The following is a 12,356-nucleotide window of genomic DNA, read 5'->3' as shown; positions in this document are numbered from 1 at the left end:
AGCGTGGACTCCATCTTCTGGTTGGCTCTCTCCGCCTGACCATTAGATTGGGGGTGAAAACCAGATGTGAGACTGACTGTAGCTCCAATGGCCAAACAGAAAGATCTCCAGACAGCAGAGGTAAACTGAGGACCACGGTCAGAAACAATGTCACTGGGCAATCCGTGGACCCTGAAAACCTCCCTAACAAGGATCTCGGACGTCTCAGTGGCAGATGGAAGCTTGGAGATGGGGACAAAGTGAGCGAACTTACTGAATCTGTCCACAATGGTCAGAATGACCGTGTTCCCAACAGAAGAGGGCAACCCTGTGACAAAGTCCAGGGCCAGATGCGACCAAGGTCGCCGGGGAATAGGTAGGGGGTGAAGAAGCCCAGAGCTGGGCTGATTGGTACTTTTATTCTGCGCACAAACAGGACAAGCGGCAACAAACCTCCGGGTATCTTCTCCCATGGCAGGCCACCAAAATCGTCTGCGCAGTAGCGCCATAGTCCGGGCAACGCCAGGGTGACAAGCTATCTTGCTGGCGTGGGACCACTGAAGGACATCAGAACGGACCGACTCAGGCACGAACAACCGACCGGTTGGACCGTTACCGGGGCCGGGCTGCGTCCGAAGGGCCGCCATCACATCCTCCTCAATCCTCCATGTAACGGCTCCCACGACAAGGTTCTGGGGAATAATCGTCTCAGTCTTGGCCCCACTCTCCTCCGTCTTGGAGAACATCCGGGACAAGGCGTCCGCCTTGCCGTTCTTCGACCCAGGTCGGAACGTCAGGGAAAAATTGAAGCGTCCAAAAAACAAAGCCCACCTGGCCTGACGGGAGTTGAGACGTTTAGCCGATTGCACGTAAGCCAGATTCTTGTGGTCAGTCCAGACCACAAACGGTTGCTCCGCTCCCTCCAACCAGTGACGCCACTCCTCCAAGGCAAGCTTCACAGCGAGAAGCTCCCGKTTACCCACATCGTAGTTTCTCTCAGCTGGTGAAAGACGACAAGAGTAGAAGGCGCAGGGATGGAGTTTACCGTCAGTGGAGCTATGCTGGGACAGGATGGCGCCCACCCCCACATCAGATGCGTCCACCTCAACAACAAACTGACGGGAAGTGTCAGGTTGAGAGAGAATCGGGGCGTTGGTGAATCGGCTCTTCAAGTTCAGAAATGCTCGGTCTGCCTCAGGAGTCCAACAGAAAATTCTGGTGCAAGACGTCAGAGCAGTTAAAGGGGCGGCCACCCGGCTGTAATCACGGATAAACCTCCGATAGAAGTTCGCAAATCCCAGGAATCTCTGGAGCTGCAATCTCGTGCCGGGCCGGGCCCAATCCCGAACCGCCCGAACCTTCGCTTGGTCCATCTTGATCTCACCCCTGGAGATGATGTACCCGAGGAAGGATGTAGTGTGGGCGTGAAAATCACACTTCTCTGCCTTCACAAACAGACGGTTCTCCAATAACCGCTGCAGGACCTGCTTAACATGCTGGATGTGGCTGGAAAGCTCCTTGGAGAAAATCAGGATGTCATCCAGGTAAACGAACACAAACAGACCGATCATATCCCTCAGCACGTCATTCACCAAACTCTGGAACACTGCTGGAGCTTTGGAAAGTCCAAACGGCATCACCTGGTACTCGAAATGTCCCATAGGTGTATTGAACCCAGTCAACCACTCGTCCCCCTCTTTGATCCGAACCAGATGATACGCATTGCGTAGATCAAGCTTCGTAAACACAGTAGCACCCTGTAAAGAATCGAAAGCGGAGCTCATCAAGGGCAGGGGGTACTTGTTCTTGACCGTAATATCATTCAACCCCCGATAATCAATACACGGTCGAAGAGAGCCATCCTTCTTACTCACACAAAAAAATCCAGCTCCCAGGGGTGATGACGAGGGACGAATGAGACCTGCAGCAAGAGACTCCTTTATGTAGGTCTCCAGGGCTTCCCGCTCAGGTCGAGAGATACTGTATAACCGTCCCTTGGGAAAGGCAGCTCCAGGGAACAGATTAATCGTACAATCATAAGGTCGGTGGGGAGGAAGTGACTGAGCCTTCTGCTTACTGAACACCTCACCCAACTTGTGATATGTTTCAGGAACCAGGGACAAATCAGGAGGAGCAGACTCACTGACCCGACTGGGGACAGCATGAGAACAGGCAGTCCTGAGGCAGTTAGCATGGCACTCAATGCTCCAACTAGTTACCTTTCCAGTCACCCAATCGAACGAGGGATTGTGTTCTCTTAGCCAGGGGTATCCAAGAACCAGAGGAACATGGGGGGAAGGCAAAATGAAAAAAGAAATAACCTCTGAATGATTCCCCGACAACAACATCTTAACCGGTTCAGTCCTCATAGTGATCCGTGCCAGACTACTGCCATTCAGAGTGGTTGCTTCAATGGCTTCCGGTAATTGCTCCTTGGAAAGCCCCAGCTGTTCCACTAAGTCGGCATCAATGAAGCTGTCATCGGCACCTGAATCGATGAAAGCGTTAATCGCTAAACTCTGATTCTTATTTATGAGGGTAGCAGGAAAACGAGGTCTGACAGGGCTCTTGAGAGGTTGAAACTGGCTCGCTAACAAACCTCCCAAACTTAACGAGCCGAGCAGTATAACGGGCGCTGAGGACAAACGGAGATGTAATGTCCCGAGCTACCACAGTAGCGGCAGCTGTTGGTCTCACGTCTACGTTGGCGCTCGTCCTTAGTTAACCCGTGCTGCCCCACTTGCATAGGTTCAGGATCTGGCGGCAGGACTCCTCCACTAATCCCGTGTGAGGAAACATGATTAACACCTTCTGGTCCACCTCCTGACCCGAATGGTAACCGAGTAGCTGATTGATTGGACCGGACCCACTGCTTCTCCCTCCTTCTCTCTCGAACTCTGTTATCCACCCTAATAGATAATGCGACCAAACTGTCCAGGTCACAAGGCTCCGGATAGGAGATAGCTCAATCCTTGAGTTGCTCCGACAACCCTGGTAAAAAGCCGCTTGTAGTGCCTCCTCATTCACCCACTCTCCAGCCAATGTCCGGAACTCAATCACAAAGTCTGCCACGTAACGAGCTCCTTGGCGAAGAGAGAACAACCGCTTAGCTGCGTCCTTACCTCGGACTGGATGGTCAAAAAGCTTTCTCATCTCTGCCGTGAACTCCTGGTATGACGCCATGCAGGTGTCCTGTTGTTCCCAAACAGCTGAAGCCCATTCCAAAGCTCTACCACGCAGCAATTCAATAACAAAGTATCCTAGCCTTGTCTGTGGCGTAAGAGTGGGGCTGCAGATCAAACACTAAACCACACTGCATAAGAAATGAACGGCATCTTCCCAAATCCCCTTCGTATTTATCAGGCGTCGGTACCTTGGGCTCACGGAAGGAAACCGCTCCAGAAGCGGCAGGTGAGAGGGGTGAAACAGGTGGTGGAGAATCCGCCGGCAAACTGAGCTGATCCTGGATACTCGCCAAGCTAGCAGAGAAGTTCTGGACTGAAATCGCTATCTCCTGTAGCGCCGTGCTGTGTTGTCCCAATATCTTCCCCTGATGGGTAATGGCATGTCGAACGGAGTCCAGGTCCGCTGGGTTCATTCCTGGCCGTATCGTTCTGTCACGGTTCTCTAAAGTAGAACCCAGAAGCAGACCAGGACAAGGAGAGTAAGACGAAGGTGAGTATTTATTTACAAGTTTAAATGTAGTGATAGAAAAATCCAAGTAGCGGAGCGGGCAGCGGAGGTGAGTTGATGGAATTGAGTAAGCAGATCCAAGGAAGTAACTGAAGTCACCGACGACCAGGTAGGGATGGGATGAGTGTTCCGGGTGAATGACTGTAAACAGAAAAAACAGAGGTAAGTTCAAGGCAAGCAAGACGTACAAAACAACAAAACAAACTCTATCAAACTGGAGGCTGATACGCTGGCACAACATACTGTTCATGGCTAACGATCCGGCAGGGAATGGATGTCAGGTCAGCGCTTATGAAGTGGAGGGGTGATGATCAGGACCAGGTGTGCAGATAGCTGATGGGATACAGGTGCGGGTACTCAGAGATCCTCCAACTAGCTACGTCRCCCGGCAACCAGACAGGGTGTGTTCCAGGACACCGGAAAAAACACTCCAGGACAGAACACAGGCAAAAACAGACTCAGGAAGCGGGATTCGTGACAACAGGAGGGCTTCTTAAAGAAAAACGAACATGTCTGTGAGAGCTGGAATTCTTACTGGTTGGTAGGTGATCAAATACTTATGTCATGCAATAAAATGCAAATKAATTACTTAAAAATCATACAATGTGATTTTCTGGATTTTTGATTGATTTTAGATTCCGTCTCTCACAGTTGAAGTGTACCTATGATAAAAATTACAGACCTCTACATGCTTTGTAAGTAGGAAAACCTGCAAAATCGGCAGTGTATCAAATACTTTTTCTCCCCACTGCATGGGAGAATAGATTTTTTTTAAATTTCACCTTTATTTAAAAAGGCAAGTCAGTTAATAACAAATTCTTATTTACAATGACGGCCTACCCCGGCCAAACCCGGACGATGCTGGGCCAATTGTGGGCCGCCCTATGGGACACCCAATCACGGCCGGATGTGATACAGCCTGGATTCGAACCAGGGACTGTACTGATGCATCTTGCACTGAGATGCAGTGCCTTAGATAACCCCTGATGTATGATCTTTCAATCCTGATTCACTCTGGTCTGACACACTGAATAGAGAGAGGAAATGAGAGAGAGAAGAGCGGGAGAACAAGAGTGGAGAGACCAGACAGCGCACTCTATGTGTGTGTTTGTGTGTGTTTGTATTGTGTATTGTTTGGCATGTCAGTGTCTGTCAGCCTAGTGTTCCAGATGCAGGAGTATTTGCATTACAATGAATCTTAGTGGCTATGTGTTGGCTTTGTGTGCTGACCTTGATTTATTCTCAGAATAAGTGGATAAATAAACAACACGGTATAGAAAGAGGAGTTGGAAAAGCAAATCATTCCTACACACGTGAGGAGACTGAGGGGGAACGGGAGTGGAGGAGTCTTGAGTGCAACCTGGTCTGCTGGCAAAAGGTCACATATTGCTATTTTCTTACTAGTCCAGGTGATGTTTGAAAATTCTGTTAACTTTTTCATAAAAGCATGAAACTTGTACAGTTTTGGGTCCTGTACATTTTCAGAAAGGGAGCCATCGCAAAAACTCCTCTTGGCGGTTGTGGCGACCATTTTTATTTCCCACCTTATACTGTACAGTAGCAGGACAATGCATTTTCCTTCACATCTGCTGAACCAAACATAACACAGAAAAGGTGACGTCTACAGCTATGTTTTGATGGTAAAGAATTACAATAACGCCAAGTACAACACAATAAACAGTTCAGAATATGATATATTGGTGAATGTGTGTAAGAAGAAATACAATTAAATCACTGTGTCTGACAATGTACACAATTATGTCTGTTGTTGATTTGATACATTTATTTTTATTCTGGAAAGTGAAGCTCGGTTTGGGGGTAATGCCATCAGCTACTTTTGATTCAGCATCACCTAAAATGTATGGCGTCAGCCATTGACACCAAGCTAAGGCAAAGCAAGCATGATTCTGATTTGTACAAGGACGTATCGTCCACTGACTTCCCCATTCTCACTTCATAGACTTCAAGGCATTTGGTAGTGGTGACACTTCCTGGAAGATCTATATACTATTCAAGATTGTGACAATCATAGGGAACATTTTCGACCACTTCGAATGCAACGTCATTATGAAATCAAATCATATCAAATCAAAGTGTATTGGTTGCGCACACAGATTGCGCAAGTCTGAGTGGTTCACTGTGCAGTCTGGAGGGAGACAGTGTTCCTTCATCTCTCAGATCCTCTTCCTTATTACCATTGACTGCATCATGACCAAAACCACATCATATAAACCCAGAGGTATTCAGTGGAGCCTGTTCTCCCAGCTGGAAGATCTCTAAACTTAGCCAAAAACCCCACATTGTGCATTTGCCCAACTCATCCCATCTGGTGGTCTGAGCAGAGCAGCCTCAAAACAAATATCCACCTACATAACAGCAATGTCAAATCGGTTCTATTGTATGGTTTGGATTACTGGCGTGTTGTCAAGAACGACATGAGACGGATTAAGTCTTTCAGCAGTGGATGTCTCAGGAGAATATGCTGCATCTTCTGGCTGAACAAAATACATAACAATGAGCAGTACAAGAAAACCGTTTGCAAATATTTCACACAACACATCAAGAGAAGCCCACATATAGACAAATTTTGGGATGACGTGGATTGAATAAGTATATAGAATATTAGATCTATGTCCGCATATGTGGACAACTCTCAGACTAGGGTCTTGTACACTCTGATCTACTATGACCTTGTTGGTCATCCATGCCATTAACTTATTATGACTTGTCTTATCTAAATGTCTGGTTGTCAGATATACTCTACTGTACTTTCTTGCCAAAGTTTACAGCTTGCACTCCAACCATCTTCTCTGTACGGCTAAAGAAGGCTCCTTCCATCTTTTCTTTATCTTGCCACATAGTGCAGCTGCTGATTGCTCTTTGGGGGTTTAGGCGGGTTAATGTAAAGCACTTTCTGACAATTGTTGTTGTGAAAAGCACTAAATAAATGCAATTTGTAGTCATTGATTTTGATGTGATGCAAAATGAGTTTGATTTCTGTTTTATTGACTGCTAGTGCAATCATAAAGGAGAATTGTGAATTGCTCGAAACTGAAAATGTTCCCTTCTGAAATATAATTTGAGGAGTGGTGGGTGGCATTTGGGACCAGCAAGCACTTGAGGTACATACCTGCAAATGAAATCACCCCTTGAAGTCCCTGGGTCCAGAGAAATCAAATGCCCTTCCTGTGTTCTGTGAATTTACACACAGTATCCACTTTCACAACCAGGGGCAAGAAGACAGTAGCAGACCACTATGGCTCTCTATGCCACAGACAGACATTTCCTTCCATGGCGGTCCACCATTATATAATAACCTGAATAGTTTATGATGTTGTACATGGCACCATTGTAATCTTTGATCATCAAACATCAGGAATAGAAAAATGTCCACCACAGCCACCAGGAGGCGTTTTTGCAATGGCTCCCTTTCTGAAAATGTTCAGGATCCCAAACTGTACAAGTGTACCAAGTTTCATGCTTTTATAAAAAAATGAACGGCATCTAAAATTTGGCACATATCACCTGGACTATACTAACATACATAGCTATAGACAGCATTCAGTTAGTAAAAAGCTAGTGTGGCCTAACTCAAAGAAATCTAGCCAGGCACAGGCACATGCACACACACTTTTATAGTTCTCTACAGGGACAAAACAACGGTCAATAATAAGCAGGTAGAACTGCCGTTCTGGTAGGAGTGATAGATAACTTTGTCAGTAAAGTCAGGTGGAAATGGGTTAGAGTTAGTCTGGTGTGAATCTCTACAAACTCCTAGACAAGGTTGTGTCCCACTATCTGAGTTACTAATCTGACCCAATGCTTGAGGCTTTAGCGTTATACACTACACCCTCTACGGCTCTTGCCATAAGTACTGTATTGCACTATATGGAATAGATTGAGTCATTTGAAACACAGTTGTTGTCTCAAATGACATGTCCTGCTTTCAATTTAGATACGTCTTTGATTGACTGACTGACTGTGTCTATGTACATGATCTCAGAGCTGGAAGACTGTGGACAGAGTGGTGGATGGAGGGATGGGTTGTTGAGGAATGATAGAGAATGGGTGGATGGGATTGTTTTTTCTCAACAGGGGTCAGTAAAGGACGAAGAAGCTGTGACCATTTCATTAAAATATGAATGTAACTGGAGACAGCACAAGATAATTCTGAAGGTATTCTGGATAAAAAGTAAACTGTGTGTCTAACTTGAACCATATCTCCTTATTTAAATTTAAAACATTCACACTAACTTTGTCCTGATATTAGACAGTCGGCTAATTAATTCAATGGTTTATCATTGGATATAAACGTTAGACCTTAGACCAGATACAATTAAATTATGTAACTGTTTTCCACCACCATTAACAAAACAACAAATAATAGAATTTATCGTGATAGAAGGGTGTCGCATCCCTCCAATAGAGTTCCAGACATTTGTAGAATCTATGCCAAGGTACATTGAAGCTGTTCTGGCAGCTCTTGGTGTCTCAACACCCTATTAGACACTTTTTCTGGGTGTTTCCTTTATTTTGGCAGTTACCTGTACATGCAGGTGGTGGAATTACATTTCAGGTGGTGAAATTGCATTGTGGATGGAAAACAAAACAAAACCAACACTATTAAAACAATGTTAGAAGAGATCGGGGCAACAGTACTCTGACACCAGAGCATGACTTCATTTCACCAAGTGCTTTGCATTCCCCTGGAGACAAATGACACATCTGAAGTTGTACAAGTAGAACATATTTTTTTATCCCAGAGGCTGGAATTTGACCGTAATATGTCTTTATAGTCACTTTACCGGCTAATTAAATGACCTAAGTACAACAAACAGTCAGGAACATATTTAAACAAACAGCTTAGAAAAAAACGCAAACCTCCAAAAGGAAGATGTGCAAATACAATAGATTTTATTCTATTTCTATTTCGAGGAAATGAACAGACATAATCTGATACACAGGCAAGTAGAGTACAGTAATTTATGATAATAGACCGTCATATAACTCCTGCTTTCCCTGTAGGTTTAAATCAATGGCACTGATAAAGCCACCACAAAGAGAGCGCTACACAGATCTAAACATGTTATCCTTTGAAAACGCCTCATAATTACAAATCAAACGAGACAAATGCATTGTGGGTAACAAGCATTAAACTGGTGTTAATTATCCAATTGAATGGCTGTCACCATCTAACCGTGTCTGATGGAACAGAGCGGAGAGACAGAGGGGAGAGGGGGGTCAAAAGGAGAGGAAGAAAGAGAAAAAGGGAAAAGAGGTTAGAGGAGCGAGAGAGTGATACAAAGAAAGAGTAAGAGCTGAGGACAGTCAGAAAGAAAGGGTGAGACGAAGAGAGAGAGAGGAAAATACCAGACAAAAAAGGAGACCTTCACAGAAATGTAGGGAGAAAGTTGACGAATGTGTGTAAAGCACACAGCAGGCAAATAGGAGAGGGAGTGAGAGAGAACGTGAGAGAGGAGCCTTGTCTCCACTTTTGAGTCTGTTTCATGATTCACTGTGAAGTATCAGAGAGGAAATTAATCAAGTGTTTTCATTTATTTAATTCAAAAGGACAAAGTGGGCTGTGAGAGATGGTACAAAGACAAGAATCCTGTACCTATCACAGCTGCCTCTACTGAGCATAACAAGTTATATTTATTAATTCATATTAAATCGACAGTCTCTAAAAGCACTGGCATAGTTGATAGATATCTCTGGTCTGAGTTACCTTTGATGATCTTCATCGGAATGCACTCCCAGGAATCCCAGTTCCACAATAAATGTTTGTTTTGTTCGATAAAGTCCATCATTTATGTCCAAATACCCCTTTTTTGTTCGCGCGTTTAGCCCAGTAATCCAAATGCACAATGCGCGAGCAATTAGTTCAGACAGAAAGTCAAAAAAGTTATATTACAGTTCGTAGAAACATGTCAAACGATGTATAGAATCAATCTTTAGGATGTTTTTATCATAAATCTTCAATAATGTTTCAACCGGACAATTCCTTTGTCTTTAGAAATGAAAAGGAACAGAGCTCGCTCTCACGGCCGCGCGCATGACTTAGCTCATGGCATTTTGCCAGACCTCTTAGTCAAACAGCTCTTATTCGCTCCCCCTTCATAGTAGAAGCTTGAAACAAGGTTTTAAAGACTGTTGACATCTAGTGGAAGCCCTAGGAAGTGCAATATGACCCCATAGACACTGTATATTGGATAGGCAAAGACTTGAAAACCTACAAACCTCAGATTTCCCACTTCCTGGTTGGATTTTTTCTCTGGTTTTTGCCTGCCATATGAGTTCTGTTATACTCAGACATCATTCAAACAGTTTTTGAAACTTCAGAGTGTTTTCTATCCAAATCTACTAATTATATGCATATTCTAGATTTTGGGCCTGAGTAGCAGGCAGTTTACTCTGGGCACCTTATTCATCCAAGCTACTCAAAGAATGTGACTGGCAGAACAGGTGTTGTATGTGGAGGATGAGGGCTGCAGTTAGTATCTCAGATAGGGCGGATTGAGGCCTAAGAGGGATTTATAAATAAGCATCAACCAGTGGGTCTTGTGACGGGTTTACAGAGATGACCAGTTTACAGAGGAGTATAGAGTACAGTGATGTGCCTATAAGGAGCATTGGTGGCAAATCTGATGGCCGAATGGTAAAGACCATCTAGCTGCTACAGGAGTACGTGCAGTACAGTACAACCATGTATTTCAAAACATGTCATTGCACGGCAATAATTAACTCAACTCAATACTTCTTTCATTGTCCATGAAGGGCAATGTGTACCTGTTGCAACCCAACCTTGTTTTGAAAATGGCTACAGGGAATATTCAAAGTGATATGGTGACAGTGGTTGTCAAAATGTCACCCTCCATTTCTGTGATGATATTTCAGCACACACTCACGCAGGCCATTTCAGCAGGCAGGGGTCTGAAAGAGGAGACAGCTCCTGTGCTCCCATCAGTTTAACTCAAAACGGTAAAGTCAGAGCAGGAAATAATTTAATAAAGTCCTCTAACTCCCCCCAGACCCAGACTGGCTGGCAGTGCCTCAGTGTATCAGTGATCTCCTGTCTTGTATTCATGTCTTTACACTGTAGTTGTTAAGCTCGGGCCTGTACGTGGGCATGGGTGGACAGTGTTGTGTAGGCCAGAGGTGGCACACACTTCATTAATAACTCACCCACTACCAGCCACTTTTTTACAACCTGTGTGTGTGTGTGGCTCTGAGTGTGGGCCTAGGTGTGTCTGTCTCCATCTGTCCGTGTGTGTGTGTGTGTGAACTGTGTGTGCGCTCCGCGCCATAGATTCGCCACTCAATTGGGCTGTAGTGAATGACTGCGCCTGCAACTGAAGTCGAAGGTACAGGTGCCTGTGGCGAATAAACGCATACCTATGTCAATAGACAACATACATGATCATGCAATGCACAGTACAGCGACAAAACACAGCTCGCTGACAATATTGCATTCACTGTATATCAGACCACGACTGAACACGACACAAGCGTACCTGAGCAACTATCTACTAGATAACAGCTGGATATCAATCTGCTCAGACGTCCCACCAGAGAATGGTTCACTATGGTTTTAATACTTGAATCGTTGGTGGTCTATAGTTACAAGAACCAGAGTGGTTGACTTTCCAAGAGGGGTGTGTGAGCACGTGCTGTTGTATTGTGTTTGTGAGGGGGGAGAGAGGAAAGGGAAGGAAGACACATCAGCGTGGGTTTGTGTGGTGTCAGCACACTGAGTAAGCTCTGTTGCTTTGTGCCATGATGTGAATTCTAGCCGCCTGTACCTGCTGTGGAGGTATCCGTCTGACCAATCAGAGTGGAGAGTTGGGGGAAAGTTTGAGTGACACGATGCTGCCTCGTCTGGTCCAGATATGATTAATTCTATTCGCTGCTCTCTCTCCCTTTCCCTCTTCCTCCTCCTCCCCCACCTCACTTACACTGCCTATGTTACAATGGCCCAGAAGTGAGAGAAGGCTTTTAATAATGGCCTCTCCTCTAATCCCAGTTTATTATGTTGGCCAGAAGAAAGCATCAGGACCAGACCAACAAACAAAGACGGCTAATTAGTCCTGGCAAAATCAACATTCCCCACACAAACACACACACACGTACCCTCCCAATCCCTTCTTCTCTCCTCTCGCTGCCAGCAGCTGCTGCGGTTATCAGTTACGATAGTGATTGTTGTTGTTGCTGTTTTTTGTTTTCTTGCTGTTTTGCACAACCCAAACTGACCAATGGGGCACAGCACAAATTGTTATTGGCATGTCTATGATGTGTGTGTGTGTGTTGTGTGTGTTGTGTGTGTGTGTGGTGTGTGGTGTGTGTGTTGTGGTGGTGTGTGTGTGTGTGTGTGTGTGTGTGTGTGTGTGTGTGGTGTGTGTGGTGTGTGTGTGTGTGTGGTGTGTGGTATATGGTGTGAGAGAGAAAGTGAGTGTTTGCTTAACTGTGTTTTTGCGTGAGTGAGTTTAGTGTTGAGAGTTGAACAGTTCTAACCAAACTAATGATATTTGATCAGTTTATGATTAAACAATGACAATGAATTGATGAAATAATAATTTCCTTCGTGGGAGTTCACATTATGGTGGAGATGTTGACAGCCACTTGAGAAAATGAGATCATACTGTATGTATGTGTGTATCACTACCTTCAGGCTATGCTCAAACCCT

The 12,356-nt window shown here is 45.0% G+C and overlaps 1 protein-coding gene and 1 long non-coding RNA gene across 2 annotated transcripts in view; both read right to left on the bottom strand.

The window, feature by feature from the left end:
• Positions 1–12,356, bottom strand: part of LOC111970039 (ephrin type-A receptor 8-like) — a 165,440-nt gene that overhangs the window by 20,416 nt on the left and 132,668 nt on the right.
• Positions 3,645–4,049, bottom strand: LOC139028377 (uncharacterized). Its single transcript, XR_011480581.1, has 2 exons — positions 3,916–4,049; positions 3,645–3,813 (listed from the first exon to the last, which is right to left on the bottom strand). It is a non-coding gene; the product is annotated as an uncharacterized lncRNA (long non-coding RNA).

Source organism: Salvelinus sp. IW2-2015, linkage group LG11, assembly GCF_002910315.2.
Source record: "Salvelinus sp. IW2-2015 linkage group LG11, ASM291031v2, whole genome shotgun sequence".
Lineage (NCBI taxonomy): Eukaryota > Metazoa > Chordata > Actinopteri > Salmoniformes > Salmonidae > Salvelinus > Salvelinus sp. IW2-2015.
The sequence above is the reverse complement of the archived record's forward strand: the minus strand, read 5'-3'. Positions and strand labels throughout refer to the sequence as shown.